This window comes from Haliaeetus leucocephalus, unplaced genomic scaffold (genome assembly GCF_000737465.1).
Source record: "Haliaeetus leucocephalus isolate CR32 unplaced genomic scaffold, Haliaeetus_leucocephalus-4.0 Scaffold880, whole genome shotgun sequence".
Classification (NCBI taxonomy): Eukaryota; Metazoa; Chordata; class Aves; order Accipitriformes; family Accipitridae; genus Haliaeetus; species Haliaeetus leucocephalus.
Window position 1 is genome coordinate 1,119,174 of NW_010973316.1, and position 21,435 is coordinate 1,140,608.

The window sequence follows — 21,435 nt, forward strand, 5'->3', positions numbered from 1 at the left end:
CTGGTTTAATCTATCACGTCCCATCAGATTTACACTTCTGGTCTAGTTTTCACCTTTCTGCATTGCAACTTCTAAATAATATTTGTCTATGTCTAATTAGAGGATCTGACATTCCTTTACAACACCTAGCATCTTGCAGAGATCATAATTACAGTGATTGAGCAGTATCTTGAAAACAGTAAGTCCACTTGAGTAACAGTCTCAAGATACTCTGAATTATGTTCAGTTTCTCTCCCACCTTGATTGTAAATAATCTATCAGGGAGTGTTTTCATAGACAGCAGATACATGGAAACAGACAGAATTCCATGTTATTTCCATGTGAAATTAAGTTACTATCATTAATTAAAATATCTATGGACCACTGTTAAAAATATTTCAAACAACATCAATTTTCCAGTAGTTTGGTTGCAGACATACTACTATTGAACACCACTGCACTACTTCATACCCCAGTATTTTCAAATAAATTAATTATGAACATGCATTTCTATTTAGGTCAAATGTCAGGCTAAGTTTGTTTGAAATTTATCTTCCTAAAATCATAGTTCATTTTATTATGTTCTCTCCTCTATAATTGAGATTGACATTGCACCAAGAGATTACTACCATTGACCTTGATTTGAATGAAAAGGCCTTGAAAAGCTGAGTGCAATCCATCAAAAAACCCAGCATGTAGTGAAGACATCCAAGTTAGGCCTCTCTGAAATAAGTATTTATTTAGATCTATTGTATGCATAGAGCATATCATATATTCAAGCAAAAAATGACCTGCACACAACAAAAGCTACACTGGCCTCAATTTATTACTATTTATTGCATACACAGCAAAAACTTACCAGCTGTGCCAGTTTGATTCTCTCCAGTGTTATAGAAAAATCTACATCATCTTGTGCAATTAATATATACTTTCAAAAAAAGAAAAAAGATCCCAATTGTACTCAAACATATTTGATTGAATTAAACAGAAAATGAACAATAATCTTGGAACAATGTAATCTGTCTTTTTTTTCTTATGTGTGATATTTCTAGAATAAAATTGCTTTTGAATTGCTGTTGCTAGAGGGTTTTTAAATCACATGATAAAAAAAATATGTCATGTAAGCAAATTATGGCTACTAAACAGATCTTCAAGGCATTGATCCAGTTACACATATGCAAAACTGGGAAGACAGGTCATTTGCCCTTGGTCAATGACTATTTAAAAGGCTACTAAATAGGGAAAACAGACTGTGTACAATGTTCTGAATCTGTAATCACTTGGAAGCCAGGAATATCTCGTGAAATGGTATTTAAAATTAAGAAATTCAGTACTACAAAATCCAAGCTCATGCCAGTAGGAACCAATCCCAGAAATGCCTGGTATGAACTAGTATTTTAACAGCTGGAATCAAGTCAGGAGAAAAAGAGCCTAGTATTAACAGCTGAAATAAGTCATAAACCAATGAAAATCTAGAATGTACTCAGAAAGACACTTTCTTTCAATCATTTCACACTTTTCATGTGTATTTTTCCATTTCCTGCTATAAGCCTTATGAAAACACAGGTGGGGGAGTCACTACATTCCTCCTCCAGCTGTTAGTAAATTCAAAGGTTAATTGTGCAAAAATATTTCTTCCTCTCATCTCCTTCAGCTACATCCATATTAAAACCCGCTTTTTTACAAGCTTTTGGTTAAAAAGAAAAAAAGGCTGCAAAAATGTAGAAAGCTATACTATTTTCACTCTTTCTCATCATGAACTGACAAATATCATTGGCTGCCTTTAGCCATACTCAACTTCCATTACCTCTTTCTCATATGGATTCAGAAATTGCCACAGCATTTTTCAAAACTGATACTCTGCCTGAAATGATGTTGAGAAGATGCAGAAGCATAGTTGTAAATGCAGACTGAACTCCTAGGGGGTTAATAAGACAAAGGTCTCCCATGTGAAAACACACAGGGTCTTATATAATGCAAGCTCTGAAAGAGTAATTACCTGCATATTACTGTTATCTATGTAAGTAACACTTACTCAAGTGAAAAATGCTCACTTCACACCCACTAATATTAAGACAAAGATTAAAGGAGACTGAATTCCTAGGTCTAGGCTTTTGGCCTTATCTTTTGTGCTAACACAAGACTCTTCCTGGAGAGAGAAAGTATGCCAATCATCTGGAAGTTGTTCCCTCCCTGCAAGTAATATACACAAGCAAAACATTTACATTTTCTAGTATCAACCAGAATATACTCTGCCAACAAGTCACCTGAAGTTTGTGTGCAGTGATTTTGGGAAGACATTTTTAAAAAAGAAAAAAAAGTAATCGTCTTTTAATCCCTCAACAGTAACAGTGCAGAAAACACGGGCACACAATATTATGCCTCTGAATCCAAATGTTAGTGAAATGACAATATGTAAAAAATCCTCGTTAAGAAAGCCAGCATCCAACAGTAACAACAATTTTCCTCCCCCACAGCCAGGTTTCACTATTGTTTTGTATAAAACAGAGTGTACCAGAGCATCCTACAGCAGGCCAGCTGTAACAGCCTAGCTAAAAGCAAACCAATCATAAGGTCCTAAGAGCTCAGACTGTGTGTGCAGTAGTGGCCCAACATGTATGACTGATCTGTATCTTTCCAAACTTGATATCCCTTGACCAACCCCCTCACATGACTCACATGCATTTAATGTGCAAATTTATCAGACACATTTAATGGCATTGAGTTATGAACAATGTCACATTAACACTCATGACATCTAATTTGCAAAGAAAATCCTGGGGGTTTTTTTCCTCTTTTTATAAAGATCTTAATGCACAAGTCTTTAAGGACACTTTTAAGTCTCAAATATGATGCAGACTGCAGCAGCATTTTTTAATCACAATAAAACGTACTTAAAAACATTTCAGATGGAGAGATGAACTGTTGGTTAACAAAACCAAAGCTGATAAATTAAACAACAGATGAAACTTGTGCTTTTTTCCGGTCACTAACACTTGCCAAACACAAGTGGGTCAGCTGTATCTCAATATTAAACAGATTTGACAGAACTCCTACAATTAGAAGAAAGAACTCAGTCTTAGCTAATTTGATTTGTGCTGCCTCAGAGGAAGGGAGATTTGTCTCTTGGCAAGTCCACTGGAAATGCCAGTTTCCACAACATTTAAATGTTTGCTGATAAATGATCATACAAATGCAGCAGTTACTTAGACAAACAGGGCCTTCTACCACATTTAGCTACTTCAGATACGTCACAGCCAGTAAAGTGACATCTCATTTCTGCAAGCAACAACATCTAATGCCTGGAATTTGGCTTCACATCACTGTCCTAACTTGGAAATCATATCACAGAATTAAGCCAAAGAACTGCTTGGAATTGCAAGCCGGGTACAAAGCAGTGCAAAAAATTCTCTCTTTATAACACCACTATGTAATTTGTTCTTAATTCTTTACCTGCAGATAAGCAGTCATCTGGTTACCACATTTATCTGAGATTTAATTAACATGGCCAAGGCCACAGACCTTACAGGCACCAATATATTTCAAACTACATTTATCATTAACTGTGAGATACAGCAGTGAACACACACATGCAGGGCACTGCCCAGGAAGTATTCCTATACATTTGGCGACCCAGACACAAGCCCCTCTTCCTATCTGTCACCAAGGTCCTATAGCAAACGAGGTTCTACACCTCGAAGGAGGCAGTTACTCTTCTCAAACACAGACAACTACCCAATTAAGCAACTACCTTATGGAGTGGAGGGAACAGTAACTACAACTAAATTGTTCATTAGTACCTTCCCTCAGAGAAGACTTTTCTCATTCTTGCCCAGAGATGTTTAAACCCATGCCAGAAAAGGCACATGCTTACCTGTGTTCTGTGGAAACTGCCTACACAGTATTACCATGCTCCCGGCTAACTAAACAGATGAAACGTGTGCTGTGCAATTTGCTTCGTCTTAGCTGACTGAACAATAATTTTTTCCATCTTTTCCATTCATAGAACACCATCTTTTTTGGTTTAATATAATTAGGAACATGAAAGGTGCACTGATCCGTAAAGAAGAAATCACATGTTCTAAGAATATCAGGTTTTACTACACATGCAGTATTGCAATGGATTTTGCCATTACGGGGTGGGGGTAGGGAAGATCAATGAAATACATAATCTACACAGTCAACACACATCTGGCTTTAGTAAAACAACATCATATAAAAGCAATCCTCCTGCCCACAAAACCCAATCATTACTACTTAAAATGTCCTTAAAACTACAGTAATGCTAGTGACAAACTACAAAAGTGTATCTATAAAAAGTAAAAGCCTATTATACCTTCAAAGCTCATTAAAAATCCATGTACATGAAGGTGAGTTGTGGCAGCAACTAACTGACACGGCAATGATTTAATGCTGAAGTAAGCCCTCCTCACCACAGTGCACCATCAGCCTGCGGTTACCTTTTGTTCTTTATTAAGGTACAGTGCATTGACACAGTACAGATTTTTCTGCCTTGCATACTGCATTAAAATGACATAATAGGTGACCCCTAAAGTCCAGTAACTATTTTATGGCTATATTCTGACAGTTATTCTCAGATACTCAGATAAGCTCTCTGACCAGCTTTCAATTATGCTTCTCATAGCTATCAAATAACCTGCAAATCTCATTAATAAGCTGTACATCCTAATGTAGTTTTCATTTGCCAACTATCAGTGTTCTTTTATGCTGTCTTACTCCATGCAGTCATTTACAGACCCTACATACAGATGGGCATGTACATGTATAAAGATATTTCTAACCCTACACAAATAATTCTATATATTCCAAATTGGTAATGGAATATCTCATTTAAAAACTACTTATGTGATTCTTTATAAAGATATTTATATGCTATTTATATGCTGCTCCTCTGATTTAAAATAATAGCATAAATGCAGAAAATTATTTTTCCTCCCTAAAATGACACAGGAATACTACTAAAATACAAAACACACTGCAAACATTTCACCCTGTGCAATTTTAACTTTGTCTTTTATTAATTAGTTACAAGTACCATCTACACATTTTATTTTTAATGCATTAAAACTGAACTGAGAAGCAAAGAACCTCACACGGTTCACAAAAGGTCTGTGGAAATTCAGCAAATACCTAATCAGCTGTAAAAATCAACTTCTCTGGAAAAGAGAATGTTAGAGTTAGATAAGACACACACATGATAACAAATATAATCGTTCTACTTGCCTGAAAAGAGAAAACACCTGAAAATTGAGAACTAGCTGACACAGTTCCATTCTTGCACTTAGCACAAGGTTAAAAGTTGTACCACCCCTCTCCAGAATCACTCTGGGAGTTAAAACCTTGATCTAGTTAGCAAACAGCCATGTAACTAACTATAACCATGAAGTGACTGGTAAAGAACATGGGTGCATAAGGACAGACCCAAGTTACAGTGACAGCTAAAACTTGCCCTTGTTTAGGTTGATCTTAAACAAAACAGCAGCATGATTACTCTGATTTTAAAGCAAGTATGGACTGCTCCTTGAAATGCACTTTGGAAAAAGAAGATATTGACATTTTACTGCCATATGTCAGGGATGCTGTTCAATAGTGTTCAACTGTAGAGACTTACAGAGAACTGCTTTTAGGCAATGCAAAGATACCGTAAAAAATGAAATATTAAATAAATTGGAGCCCAGAGCTAATCAACATTTGCTCCATTTGTATATGAACAGCCAAGCCTGTGGAGGTAATACCACCACATAAGCTATACAGCACAGTTCTGCAGCTTAGCACTCTCTTAAAATATTTGAATGCAAAATTGAACATTAAGATATATATTTAGAGGAACAGCTCTGGCAAAAATTTCTGCAGTGGTGCAGAATACATTACCGACTTCCAGGGGCAAAGCCACAAAATGGGGTCTGGGAAAGTAGGACACGACAGTATTCCCACTGCCCTATTTCTGGTCAACCAATTTCCACAGAAACCATCAACAAAATCCCAATTATGAAGGGGCTAAGGCTAGATCCTGAGGGGGGGGGGCAACCAGTGCCTTTTACACAGAGAAAGGCTGTTACAGTCATTTTACAGGAGACAGTTTAACCCAATCTAGTCCAATCTAGATGTCTCCAACAAGCACTTGCTTCATATTCAAGAGAAACTGTAACAGATTACAAATTAGAAAAAATTTGAACACACCACTACCTAAGTAGGGGATTTGTCACCCTACTCTGGTGAGCTTTTGTTGGAAAAAAAAAATTGTGTTCTAACTCAGAGCTTTTCAAACATTTTCTTTTACATTTGCTTCAAACAAAGCATTATTTCAGATACAGAGAAACTCTTCCTTACTTCAATATCATGTGCTGTGATAGGCACATGCAGACCACAGTGCCAGAGTCCTTAAGCATCTGTACATCAGTAAGAAAAAAAATGGAAATTATTTACTAGAAGCTCATTCATATTGATAAATGCATTATTCCAGCACATACTACAGTCTTCAGGTGGCCCTTCTTCCCACCTTGCTGGGAAAAAACCAAAAATAGTACTTCAGAAAACAATTCACACACTATCCTGATAACTCAGTTCCAAATCAAGACTAGGCTGCATCTCTTGAAACAACTGGATACGTTTGCTTTTAAGAGCTGAACAAAACAGCCATGTAAGAAAGATGTAAACCCAACAATCTACTGTAATCTCAAATAAAAACATCTCATCCTTGCTCCCATGGCTTTCTGCTCATTCATTGCTTTCTGAAAACTATCTTTCCCAGTTGCTATTTCTCCATGCCTTTCATACTGTCCTCTTTTCTTGGCAGAACTCTGCTTGGTCTCCTTCCTCCCGGCATTCATCCCATCCTGGAGTAATCTCTGTGATGACAACTCCCCATAATATTTTAGCCCGTGAGATCGCTGATCATGAAGATCAATACTTCTATAAAGATGAGGTGTTTTGCAAGCTTCATAAACTAAAAAGAGAGTGATAAATGTATTACATAAAATTAAATGCATTGAATCCAATCTATCAGGATGTGCACTTTAAAAGGAGACTTCAAATCTAGCAGACTGAAAAACTACAGGGGACTGCCTGTGGCAAATTAGCACACGATACAGAGCAAACTTCAAGGTTCTAAGTAAATTGGTAGGTCAAAAACTAATTATTCATTTAGTTCAAAACAGACCCAAAATTCAGTGTCATGTTATAATAAAACCATATTAAACCATACGGAAAAGCTGACCATCTACCAAAATACTAGAAAAAATGTTATATATTTTACAGATAAGAACAAGGCCTCTTTCCCTTCTAAAAGGGATTTTGGTAGCAAAGAGAAGTAAATGAAAAAACAAACAAACAAAAACAACCAAAAAAACCAACCCCCAAACCACACTACTTTAGAAATAGACTGGCTCAGTCATACATTCTAGGGTTTTTTTCCAGCAAAAATATTTATGGACTTAGGAGCATTTCTTCACATAGAATTAATACTGAATTTTTACTAACGCTTTTACAAAAAAGTTATTCATTGAATTTATTTACTTAAAATAATTTTGTTTCACTTAAACAGAATAATTATTTTCCTTTTATACCAACATAATTCAGGGGTTTATATTTTGTATATATGTGTGTGCATATATAAACATAAATCTTAAGCAAACAAGAGGAAAGGGAAGTTTGTTTTTTAAAGAGGGAGGTAAAGAAAATGATAAAACATTCCTAATAGAAATCTTGCTCTCAAATATTAGTTTAAATTTATGCCTTATTAGTACTTGGGCACTGAAATGATTTCCAAAGTAGTGAACAGTCATCAGGTCAGTGTAAATCAATAAACTGATTTTCTCGCAACTATTGGAATCGGTTCCTCCAAATTCAGAAGCAACTTAAAAGAAAGATTAAATCTAATCAGGACTAAATATGGGCAACATTCGCTATCACATTTTGATAGAGGATGTACTTGCCTAGCGTGAGCTAATTTTTCAGAGAAGTGAAAGAGTTCAGAAACTCCTAGTATTTTTCAAACAGACATTACATAACATGCCAGCTATCTACTTCCATGACACACTTGTACAGATATAGACTGCAGCACTACCTTGAGTTCATATTTTAAAAAATCAAAACTACCACACTTCACAAACATGCAAACTTCTAGTGCTTGTAATTATTTTATTGGATTTGGATTATGTTATGATTTGGACAGCCCTAGAGTTTGAAATTTGTACTACTGCACAGGTAAATTAACATTTCAGCTTTTTCAATTTTAAGATCTGTTGTATATAAGAGCTGATTGATTTAATGAGTTATTTAAATAAATAAAAACAACAAAACAACCCTCTTCTACAACCAACAGCTGAGTAATACCATTGTAAATGGTTATACTTCCAACCAAGATCTCAGACGAGATGCATAAAAAGAAACTAAGTAAGCATGATATTCATTCCACAAATGTTGACATGAACCAAATGCTGATGAAATTTAGGTCCTGCAAAATCAATAAAACAAACCACATCATTATAGGCTGTATCCTTCATGATTACTACTGCATAATCAATAATACACCTTCCTGGAATGATCATGCTTGTAAGACCTACACAAGAATGTCACCAGGTTAATCCATAAAGCTGCTAAATCCACTTACCTATCCAGTGGGAACATACCCCCAAACACTTTCAAGTGCACCTAGTAAAATACATAAAATACAAAGAAAAGAAGAATTCCCCTTTAAATATTTTTATGGGCTACCTAAGAAAGAGCTATGAAATTTAGAAGAGATTTTTTTTTTCCCTGTATTCATTTAACACTGCATGGTATAAATATGTCATTAAAAAAAAATCCCATGGAATATTTTTAAGTGCATGTCATTTACTGCTGTTAAAGTACTCATTTGGTAAGTAGTTGCATGATGTTTTTCACTATTAGATGCCTTCTTCATTCAACTCACATATTAAAATCAGAATGTTTCACCATCAAAGACAGAACACTAGAACTCACAGGATACAATAAACCAGAATTTTCATTACAGAATTATATTTCACAGGTCTTGCTGTATTGTTATAAATAATAAGAATTTCAATAAAATTCAAAATTGACACCTGTTAGTGAAGCTATGACAATTACAATTACCATAGCAACTCTTCATTTTTATTTGCTGCTATTTTGTTGCATCAGCCAGCCTGATTCTCAGAACTCTGGTTACTATGAAAGATGGAAGCTGGGTAATTCACCTTCCTGGAGCAAGGGAGATACGCAGCAGACAAGATGAAATGCTGCAGTCTGCAGAGCTTCACTTATTTAGGATTCATTTATTTTAAATATCATCTTCTGTAACCTTAGATAAGTGAGATAAATGGTTGATATTACAAGACCAAAAATCTTTAATAAAACTTATATATCAAATAAAGATAAATTTGCAAGTGAAAGATTTAAATAAGCAAGTAAATACTAGTAATAGAGTTCCTGAAGCCTACAAAATAGAACACCTTTGCCCAGGCATTTCAGAGGCCATTGTAAGATTATTTTTTTCATTTCAGTTTACTCACTGGCTAATACTAAACCTGTAATGCTGCTCTTTCATTTTTTTAGGTGACTGCCTGTATCATTCTACCTTGTATCAGAGTTGAGGGAATGAAAAAATGAATATTAAAATTTCACACTTTGTTATAGAATACTGGGAAAAAATGTACGTAAGGGAAACATCAAAATCTGCATAATACTCTATTTTAAATATGCTATCTTAAATACCCACATTATATTATATACCCTGAAGAAAAATGGGCAAGTGCCTATTAGGTGATAAGCAAACAACGTGCATTTCCCACTCATTAAATTTACAATCAAACCTTCATTATGTAAACAGAAAAAATAAATCATTCAGCATCATCTCCTTGACAAAATGAGACCATTTCTTATAGAGAATTTCTAATGATTTGTCAAACCTACCCTTTAATGGTGAATATACTTGGACAGAGGAGGAATATTCCAGTAACCCTGTAGCATTATTCATCTTTTTTCAACCTAATGGGTCAGGTACAGGATTTGTCTCATGTAATTCTTAGTGGTGGGTAGTGAGTGGAAAAAAAAAAATTGTGCAAATTCAAACATCCCCTTAATTTGGCAGGGGGTGGGGGAGAAAGAAATCACAGGAAAAAAAGCAGTACCCTCTTCAAATATGACATTTAATGCCATGAAGGTTTTAGCCTTAAGACAGATATGCCTGTATAAACCCACAGTGGCATAATATAACCTACAAACTATTAATTCAGCATCAGTGCATGTTACTCGCTAATCACAAAGGAAAACTACTGATGCGTTCAGTGACACTATTCAATAACATGCTGGTCACTATTCTTTGCTGAAAATACTTTTCTTCCCCAAAAGCTGCAAAAATCTCATACTACTGCTTAAAGAAAGGTATTTGCAAAGTTCCAGCAATGTTTATCTTTCACTTAGAGGCAATGATCCTCTAACCCCCTGAAGAAGGCCAGTGTGTAAAGACATATATGGAAAAAATACAATTCAAAGTTTGCAGGCCAACATTTCCTAACTGTAATCCTGTACATGCAGGAGGGGAATTTTTTTATGTCCTTGTTAGGAAATCCATATTGCTGCAACAAACAAGAGCACCCAACAAGCTACTATCTCTTTCATATATAAGTCTTTATTAAAGTTGAGTTTCATAAAATGAATGATCAAAAAAAAAAATCACAAACCATCAATAAATATGACATTACTTTTTAGAAAAATGATTGCAGATACCTACCAATTTTAATTAAAAGTAAAATTCCACAGATGCCATAAAATGAGTTTAAAAAAAGAGAAGGATCTGTCAAATCAGATGACAGGATAAAGCAAAACAATTGAATCAATATTGCCCCCACAATAATATAACTCTTCTGCATACATGGATGCCATCAAGGTAAGTGGCAATACTGAATATTGCCTCTCTACAGCTCCACACAGGATAAAGTGCTCCAGGATCCAGCTAAAGGACAGTTGTTCAAGACGAACACGCTGCCCACCAACTGTGTCTCCAACACAAACAGCACCAACACAGACACACAAGTTCTCCCTTCACAGCAAGTGACCAATATTCCTGTAGGGAATATTTCAAAAACAACACCATGGAAACCTTTCTAGGATGATGGAAATATTTTTATTGACACCAAGACTGAAAATGGGACAGTAAACACTGTTTTCTCCCCCAAAATACTCAGATTCATTCAGCACCTCTGATATTGTGCCAAGTGGACTGGGGGGAAACAAATCCACTTAATTATTTCTGAGACAATGTGTTCCATGAAACATTGAAGAATCCAGGAGACAGAATCAGAGGGACAGGTTTTCTATAATGTGCTTAGGGACACACCCCCACCCCCACCCCCCCAAAAATCAAACCAAAACCCAAAAAAACAAACACCAAACACAAAAGGGGGAAAAGGAAAATGAACCTGACAACTAAGAGGCAAACAGCTGTGACAGATTCTTTTGCTCAGCACTGCACCAAAACTATGCAATATCTCACAAATGTTTTGCTGGTTATCTATTCCAGTCAACATAATTAGAGGATTTTCTCAACATTGGTGGTCCATAATCCAAAGAAAATCTCTCCTTCAGCCTAGTGAGAGTAAGTTTTCTCCCTTGCTCTCACAAACAATGAAATAAGCTCCTGCGATATTTATCACAAGGCATAATTCAGGTTATTAACAGCTTTTATTGTTCCAAACACACACTCTACTGATGTCCTGCATTTACCCAACATAAAACCAGTCATTTCTCCTGTTCAGTCACTTAATGAAAGGCTTCAGAACAAAGGAAAAATATTTTCCACAATGACCTGAAAAAACTTTATAATTCCGTTAGTGTCTATAATAGTTAGAGGAGGCAAGTACCTCCTTATTCATTCCAGCAAAGTGGCCTATATTTTCAAATATCTTGACATCACTGACCTTTTTTCTAGTTTAGCTCACATTAGCACAGACAAATTATCAACCAGATTTGCCATCTCATAGAAAATACCTCATACGAGAATGTTCCAATCAGTTTCATTTGGGAGCCTTGCCCATCATTAATAATTAATAATAAATAAATTTGATGTCTTGCCAAATTTCATAACCAGAAGTCCATGCAATGCACTAATATCTATTTTGATAGACTGAGCCAACTGTATACACCATATTTATAAAACAGCCCCAATCTGCAGCAGAGGATATAATTTGACTTTCTTCTAATGTACATGCATTAGAGGAAAACAGTCTACCCAAAATGAAATGCAGAAGTTTTAAGAGAAACATTAGCACCTGACACCACCATAGTCATGTAAAAGTCCAAGTCAGTGATTTGAGACAGGGACAAAACACCCTCCAAGTCTGTAGATAGTAACGAGCTGAGGATGCAGTCAATATGCTCCAAGGGACGTAGACAGAGATAGGGGCCAACAAGAGCCTCATGAAATTCTGCAGGGACAAATACAAAATGATGCATCTGACCCCTTCCAGCAGTACCTGCAAGAGATTGACTGGCAGGGCAGTAGCTCTGAGAACATCAGGGAGTCCTGGCAAACAAAAAGATAAACATGTCAGGAGTGCACCCTGGAATCGATGAAGGCTAACAGCACACTGCACTGCATCAACAGAAGCACAGCAAACAGAGCAAGTAATTAATGCCTTTCACTTAGCACTCGCTAGACTGCATCTGGAAAACTGCATTCAGTTTTGGACCCACAGAAAGAAGTGAGCCTTGTTTAACCTTGCAAAGGAAAGGCTTTGGGGCACCTAGACAATAGCCTTCCAATACCCATGAGTTTACCAAGAACACAGAGCCGAGTGCTCTGTTGAGATGCATGGCAGGATAACGAAAGGCAAGACTCACAAATTGCAGGGAAGGATCTGACTGGACATGAAGAATTTTTCTTCTCTCTGAGGATAAACAATCACTGGAACAGGTTGTCCAGAGAGGTTCTCCATTCTTGGAGGCTTTCACAGCCTAACAGGAAAGAGCTCCCAGGTCTGACTGAATTCAGTGTCAACCCTGCGCTATGCAGGTTGGACTAGAGTGCTCCTGATATCCCCTCCAGCCTGAATACCTCCACAATTCCAGATCCTCATAGTTACTTCCAAATCACAGAAAACACTGGAAGAAAAACCCACAAACATAATCTTCACTTGACTGTGGTTTATTCCAGCTGCTAATTGTAATACACTTCGCAAATCTGGCTGGATGTTTTAGTAGGAGTACAGCATCCTATGATAATTTGGGGCTCACAACCTAATGCAAATGCTATGCTTTATTAAGGAAATAGGATGAAAAGATATACTTTTATCTTGCATGGTCTTACTTGGTTACACTTGCAGTCAATTAAAACAGAAACACTGACGATTCTGAAAGTAAAATCCGTTCAACTAATCAAAGGGTTGCTCAGACCTGCAACTAAAATCACCTACAGCACATAACCTGAAAGCTACGTGCACACTCCAGTGGGAAAGCTTAATCATTGAATACGGGTAAAAGATTGATGAGAAATAAAGAAATAAAAGTATGTCCACCAGAATAAAACATTTCAGAAGAGGCAGATGAACTATTAGTGACCATCTAGAAACTAAAAAAAAGAAAAACCAACCCCTAAATTAAACTCTTTCCTCCAAAATTAACTGGATGATAATGGGTCAGTGCTCCAATTTATCTGGCTATAACTACACTGTGTTTAGTAAAAGTGCTCAAGCAAACACTCAGTTGTACAGGCTAAAGCACTCATTAATCGAACGATACTCTACAGACCTTAGAGCACTTTTGGGGTGCAGTGGTCATATCAATAATGCATTTCAGCAGGAGTACGCTGGGGACATGTTGAAGCGGTTCTGAGATTCTCTGTATTTTGCTGCTTCATGACCTTCTAATGTACATGGCTCAGTACGGGCCTCACACTCATACCTATAACCACTGCATCATATTCAACACAAAAAAAACACGCCCCACCACAGCTATTCAGTCACTTGGAGGTTAATCTGCTATAGCTGCCAGTAGTTCAGGTAAGACCCACACCAAAACCATCACATTTTTCAAAATGGGACAAGGAAAATCAGAAGGGTAGAGGGCCAAGTTTGTTTTTTTTTTTTCTTCTCTCTAACCCACCAAGAGCTACAATTTATTTCCATGTAATCCCAATGAGAGGCCACCTCTTGCCTCTTCCACTAGTAAGACTGCACTGTCTTACGTACCTGGCACTATGAACAGTAAATGCAGAATGCTGAAATAAGAAGGTTCATGTGGAAGGTCCAGCAGGAGGATCTGACCCTGTAATCCATCTCCAACTGTCTCATTTCCACATTGTAAACAGTAGCAACTGTGCCCTGAAGTCTGACTTAAGTCTTTCAGTCAGTGGAGACTCTCTTTGAGCCCACATGATGAAGCATAATCACAACCTCAGGGAAGAGAAAGAAGAACAATAATTTGAGGAGGGGAAAGAATAAGGATAGAATGGGAACCTGACAGGATTCATATCTGCACTTGATGAGCCTTAAGGGGCTTATGCATGCACGGACAGGAAAGAACATCACTCCCTAGCCCTGCCAATCCCAGCAAGTCACACAGGATGGCTCTCAGGAGCTACATCGGACAAGAACACACATCACCAGGGTCGTGCCATGCATGTACCACAAACTGCAGACCTGTCAGTATTTTGTTTACAAGAATGCATAATATGCTTACAGTCAGAGGGCAAGCAGAATCATTTGGAAAGTTACAGCAGCTGGTCCAACTGGGACTGGAGGAGGAGATTTTCTTCACATCATCTACAGACAGCTGACAACTGCTTGTGAAATTCATAGCATACGATACAGTTTTTTACCTGACAGAACTGGTGGTGCCACATGTTAGTCCTGTGTTCTGCCCATGAAGCTGTGTTTAAGGCAACTGGTGCTTTTGGAGTGTCCTCCACACACACTGGACTATGCCTGTTGATGTTTATCTCCTAGTCACAAGAACCTGCTCACACTACAGTATATGTGTGCTCTCTCAAAGGTCTAAGCATCATCCCTTCCCAATCTACGTCCCTCCCAAAATGACAGGGCAATACATTCACCAAAGGGGACCCTCTGCACAGACTGTCTCTTCTGTAGGTGTGAAAGGGAGATGTGGGGCTGTATGAACATATGGTCTATCTGTGCTGCAGCCTCAGACATGGTTTGGAAGGACTGCTCTTTCCCAGGGACCCAGCTCCTCTACTGGATGGATCTGGAGTGCCTACTCCAACTGAAAAGATGAGTTACAGCTTGAGTGAAATCTCCCCTACTAAACAGCTGGCTTAGGGACAGAGGGCACTCCTAAAGATTGATTCATTCTCTTGAGCTTTCTAACTTTAAGTTCTCTAGCACATTTGTTTCAGCAAATACACTTTCATATTGCTGATTGGAAAGTTGTGCACATGCACATCCTCAAGCATGTGCTAGCATGACAATTGCTTTTGAACCTCATGTTTTCTCTACAACAACTAGTGCCAGAAAAGCAAAGCAAGAAATGCAATAGCTGCTTTGCAGCCTGCTGAATACAGCTTCTTGTAGACATGTGTGGAATATGACAATTCAGGAGTACACGAGGTGTGCTACAACACCTCTGGCAAGATAGGATTAGGTAGGAGGAGCTAGATCTGGTAGTTTCATCCTAGTGAGCACAGAAGCATTATTCAAGTGTACGCTAACCCCTATGGTGCAATGGAAATTCTTGTTCACAGGGTCTGGGTGCTCCTACAGCACACCAGATTGCTAGATCTGTGAATTAGGAATTAAATGCAATATTGGGAGTAATACAGAGGACTCATCTGCTCTGTCACATTGTGCCTCAAATCCCCATTCATATAGAAGGATATAGTGAATATAAAAATATGCAACTTTCAAGATGAAAAAGTAACCTGTGCTATTTTTCTAAGTTTGACATGCCATAAAGTTTATTTTGAATAAGCTTTCCTCTCAGATCTTTGCCTCTGTCTTCAAAGACTTCATCTACTGAGCTAGTTCACAGAGAAAGCATGCTATAGATCCCCAGTGACCCAGATAGTTGCATTACAAATCCTGAAACTACCTTTTTCTCAGCCTGACAGCAATTCTGTGAATGTTTTTACATATCAATTAGCCTTTGATGACATATCACCTGCCAAAAGATTGACAGAAGTAATGAAACTTTAACAAAACAAGTAAGAACTGCAAAAGCTACCATCTTGCAACAGGTAGCTTCCTGCCATCATAGATCACTCTTGCTTCCTGCCACTTCTCAGCGTGTAACTGTGGGTCCTGCTTCTGTGAAAGCTAAAACGCATTTCTGTGCTTGTCTCTCTCAGTTCTTTATAGTGAAAGTTACTGGCAACACAAGTTTCCTGAAATCAAGTTTTCTGAAGTGTAGAGCATGATGCTTCACAATATATTACAAGCTTCAATAAAAGCAAGCTTTCAACTCAGGAGAGCAGCCTACCTCTTCAAAACTCCTCAGTACCTTTTTGTTTATAGCAGTTCTCTTTCTGAAAAACAGAAAAGTACATCTTTTTTCATCTGTGCTTGACCACGGAAAACCGCAAACTCCTCTTTTTCTTGTGTTAGCAATTGAGTGACCTAAATCATGGAACACATAGACACACAAATGAAACTATCTGTGAATATTTCTTTTTCATTACTCATTTCTGTCTGGAAGTGCAAATGCTTTATCACCTCTCAGTGTCTTAATGCCCCTCCTGATATTTTGTTGCACTACTAAGCCTTAGATCAGCACAGAAAGCTAAGTCACTTAAGAACATCAGCTCCAATAAACCAGTACAAGTCTAAGTCTTACATTCTTTGTCTACTTTCTCACCTAGGTGAGAAACCATTGTTGCAAATCCCAGAGGCTGAGAATGCTGAGAAGACTGAAGAACAAATCAAAGGACATTTTCCGAGCTTATTTCCATAGGTGGAGTTAGTTGCTTGCATTAAGCCATTTTACATGTGTGTGCATGTAATACTTTAGGAGTTCTATTTCATAAAGAAAGACTTATTTTTCACCAGATCGAAAGTCAGCTTTCCAAAGTTTCATTAAGGTTCTTCATGTAAGAAGCAGATAGATTCCCAAGAAATGTTTACATCTGATACATCTAAAACAAATCAAGAGTCTTATTTTAAAGACTGCAAACCATCTCCCCCATGTCCAAATAGAAAACAATTACTATAATTTAACCCATAAGCTTTGACAAGTTAAAAATAAACCTTTCCCCTGACACCGATCATATTCCAATACCTACTGGATAAGAAGGTTGTGTTGCTGGCTGTATAAAACAATTAACCCCAGTGCTGATCGGAAGTCCCTAGTTAGACGGCCCTGACTTCTTGAGCAGGAACCATATCCTACGTAATCACTCAGTCATGAAAATTACTAAATTTCCTTCTTTATACGAATGCTACAGAATCTCCTACACAGCTTTTAACTCCTCACTCATTTTCTTGGGGTCTGTATCTGACCACAACAGAAGGTCCAACACAGAACTGGATTTATTGCTACCGTACTAATCCCCTATTCAGTGACTATAGAGACAGTAAACCGCAAAAGTTGTTCCATCAAGCAACAAACAAGCCAGTCACACAGCACTATGTAAGCTTTTTTTTTTAAAAAGTGCATCATTATGTATTATCACCCAAATTAACAGAACAAACTATCAAAACCAAATGCTCCTCTAAATACCTAAGTACCACCTACACACCAATATACAAGTCATTAGGAAAAATATTTCACTAATAGAAACATTGAAAAGAAAGATTAGAAAAGCAGTCACACAAGGATGCGTCCAAGAAATATTTCTGTTCCACTATCTCAAATAAAAAAGAAGCATGAGAAAGTTACCTCCTCCTTGAATGATTGGGAAGAATAAGACAACATACAAAAGAGTTTAGGAAAATCTTCACTAGGTAACTCTTGTCTAGAACACTGCTTCACATTAGGTAGCAACTCATCATCACATGCAAGCAGATAGTACAGAGAAATGGGCACAGAATCAAATTCCACAGGCAGCATCCAGACAGCATAATTGTCTCCAATAGGTACAAAAGTAATCTCTTATTTTCTTCTGGGTTTGCCAACAATCACATATTTATCTCATCAGTCTCCACAACCAGAATTAACTGCATAAATACGCACAGTGATTCCAATTCTCTCCTCTCCTTTGTTCAAGACCACTATTTGCTGCTACTGCTTTTTAATTTCACCCTACAAAAATCAAGCTAATCTTCCCATCGTATGCAAAACCACCTGCCAAAAAAAAAAGGCAAAATAAATTTCTTTTTCTCTGAATTCTGGAATGCGAGGCAGATTGGGAATGGTCTATAATAAATACCATGGTAAGTATTTTCTTGTTTGTGCTGGGATTACAAAAAGGTATGGACAGTACCCACAGCATAGAACATGCAGCTATACGACAAGAACTTGAAGAAATAACACCTATTTTAAAACATACTTCAAGTCTAATTTAAGGTCTCAATGTGGAACAAAGATTCCAACATTAAGATGCTGTATGTCATCCTATGTGCTGCCTATACATAATGCAACAGCTTCTATTTGCACAACTGCTGTTTTTTCCAGAAGAATCTTGTTCATTCAGTATAAGTCAGATCTGCCATAGAACTGATGGAGTTAAGTATCACTTAATCAATTAGCGGTCTCTGCTCTGTTTACTGCCCAATATCTGCATTATAGAGAATAACAATGCACCACATCCAGAATATCCAAAGCATCCATGAACTTCAAAGAACATAACCCTTACCTCCTGTAAAGAATGCATCTCAAGAAAAATAAACAAAAGGGAACAAGGAAAACAAAAACAGATTTGCCTGGATCAAAGCCAGGACTATAATATACTGAATTCTGTGCTCAAGCTCGCTGACCTCAATGCTGCGTATTCAAAGCTGCCTGTGACTTCTCTTCAATTGTTTCTGCACACCAGAGTCCAGATTTCTAAACTGCCACGCAGAAAATGGAAAAACTCACTAAGAATAACAAGGAACCAAGACAGGTTCTCCACTTCAGCAATCACCACCCTAACCAGAGAGGCCCATCTCTCTCTCCCCAAATATTTTTTTTTTTCTAAAATTTGGAAGAATAGCTACATCTATTAGATAACATGAGTCAGAGTAACTCAATGAACCGAGTCCCTCTTATGCATGTCTTCTCTGCCTTGTCTTTAGAGTTTACTTAGTTCTTTTGGCAGTGGTAAGTTTTTTGTTGTTTTTAGAGAGAAGCAAGAAGGGATGAACAAAAAATCCTATTTGGTCATGATTCAGTCATTCGGCAATTCCCTTCTCCCTGCTACATTTACATGTCAGCAACAGAATCCGCATCCCAAACTTTTATACACAGCTGTGCTGACTTTAGCATCTCTTCTCAGACAGCATAATAATTACACAGGCAGAAGTCTGTTAATCCAGGAGGGAATTGATCTGTAAAACTGTATAATTAGCTTCGACAGAACAGGGACATCGATACAGGAACGTCAAATGAGAAAAGGTTACGAACTCCAACCTTAGCTCTGCACCTTCCCTGTTTAGGAAGATAAGGCTCCTTTGCTCTAGCAACACTGGGGTCACAAACACACAGCATAAATCCAAATTCAGCCAGACTCCTCCTTACCTCCAGAAGCCACTGCCTGCCTGGCAGTTCCCAGCACAGGACCTGCAGCTGCTGCAGGAGTGGCCTCTTCAAAGCATTCCCCCTAGGGATTACTCTGCTGCCAGTCCTCTGCTGGAAAGGCAACAGCCATTTATCCTGCCTACCTTTCAGCTGTAAACCATCAAAAGATAATTTCATGGAAAAAAACATTGGTACCTGCTAAATATATGCCTGAAATCAGGCTCTTCCTTTTTAAAATTTAAAAAAATATCATACAGGAAAAACTACTTACATGCTTTACTGAAAGGAAATACCACACAAAACCCCAAAAGTGCTTAGCAGCTTCTTCAGAATAATAAAAGTTTCGTAGCAGTGATTACCTTGTCTTTTAAAAAGATTAATCACTGTTGGCTTTTTTCAATTTTTTATGAAAGAAAAAATTAATCAAGATCATTTAGAAAGCCAGCCAAGAAGTGAAATAAAGCTTTAATTGTATTTAAACATACCATAAACAAATGCTGAGGATCAGCTCAAATGATAGTTTTTAACATTCATAAACTGGGATTGATCATGAAAGCTGTGTACTATAAGACACTTTCAGGACTCTCATACCTCAAAACCTATGAAGCATAATAAGCAAATAAAAGAAAGCAACAGCAACAACATCAAACCAGTAGTATCAGCATCAAATTGTTTGGTACCAACAAAGATTTTGGCCAGGGCTGAAGGCAATAAGGTAATGGAGCTTACTGAAAAGAAATCAATACCTGAAACGAAAGAGGTTCACTGAATTACAAAACCTGCCATGTCCCCACCCTTTTTTTTTTTTTTTTGGCCACACAATTTTTCATGAGCAAAATGTTCACTGCACAAGTTAGAAATGCTGCCAATGCCTTTTAGTGGGGTTTACTGGTGATTAACGGTATATTCCTCTAAAAGCATATGAAACAAAATAATGAAAAATCACCAGTTCAAAAGGAAAAACAAGAACCAAGCTGTTCATCAAATATCCTTTTTTAAAGTCCTATAACTTAAACATTTGGAAAGGGGAAAAAAAAAAACAAAAAAAAAACCCCAACCACACAAACACAAACCCACACAAGAAAGAAACCAAAAAGCAAACGAAGACATTTTAAGAGTATATCAGGAGAATTTAAGAGTGTGTTCATATTCTACCAACCAAATCTAGTTTCTTATTCTACATCTTTAAGAAGTTACAAGTAAAGACCATAATTCAAGATCTTTGCTTATATTTCCTAATTAACATAGATATTTCGGCAGCTTTGTAAATTGGGTTCACTTCATCAAAATATTAACCATATGCCTGAAACCAAGACTGTTTTATACCTTCTTGAAGTCAACTGGAAATAGAAACATATGCTCTAGTGATATGCCCAAACGGAGCCTTGGTGCTAAAAGGTCTTAAATAATTCATGTTTGAAACCATTTTGAAATTCTTTGGTGAAAGGCAATATGTCAAGAATAATACTGGTTTTATCCTAATTTAAGCCACTAAGACTTCAGAATATACACATATTTTTTAAACCTTATCACTTGCGCCAGTCCTGCAAAGGGGTAACCTCATGCATTTGACTGTTAATAGCAAGGCCTAATACTGAAATCAGCACATTATTTTCATCCTGTCAGCTGCTGGATAAACGACATATTTCCTCATTCTGCAGAGGAGATGCAAAAACTAATGAGCTCACCAGCCCCATCACTCATTTGACAGACTTAAGACACTTGCATATGTATCAGCTGCTTTTTATTTATTTTTATATTGATATAAATATATACAGAAATAAATATATGTTTTTTGGTTTTGGGTGGGTTTTTTATGTCTATTATACA

The 21,435-nt window shown here is 37.2% G+C and overlaps 1 protein-coding gene across 1 annotated transcript in view; it reads right to left on the reverse strand.

The window, feature by feature from the left end:
• FAM171B (family with sequence similarity 171, member B) overlaps window positions 1-21,435 on the reverse strand; it is a 32,822-nt gene that overhangs the window by 10,677 nt on the left and 710 nt on the right. The gene's annotated exons all lie outside the window — the stretch shown is intronic.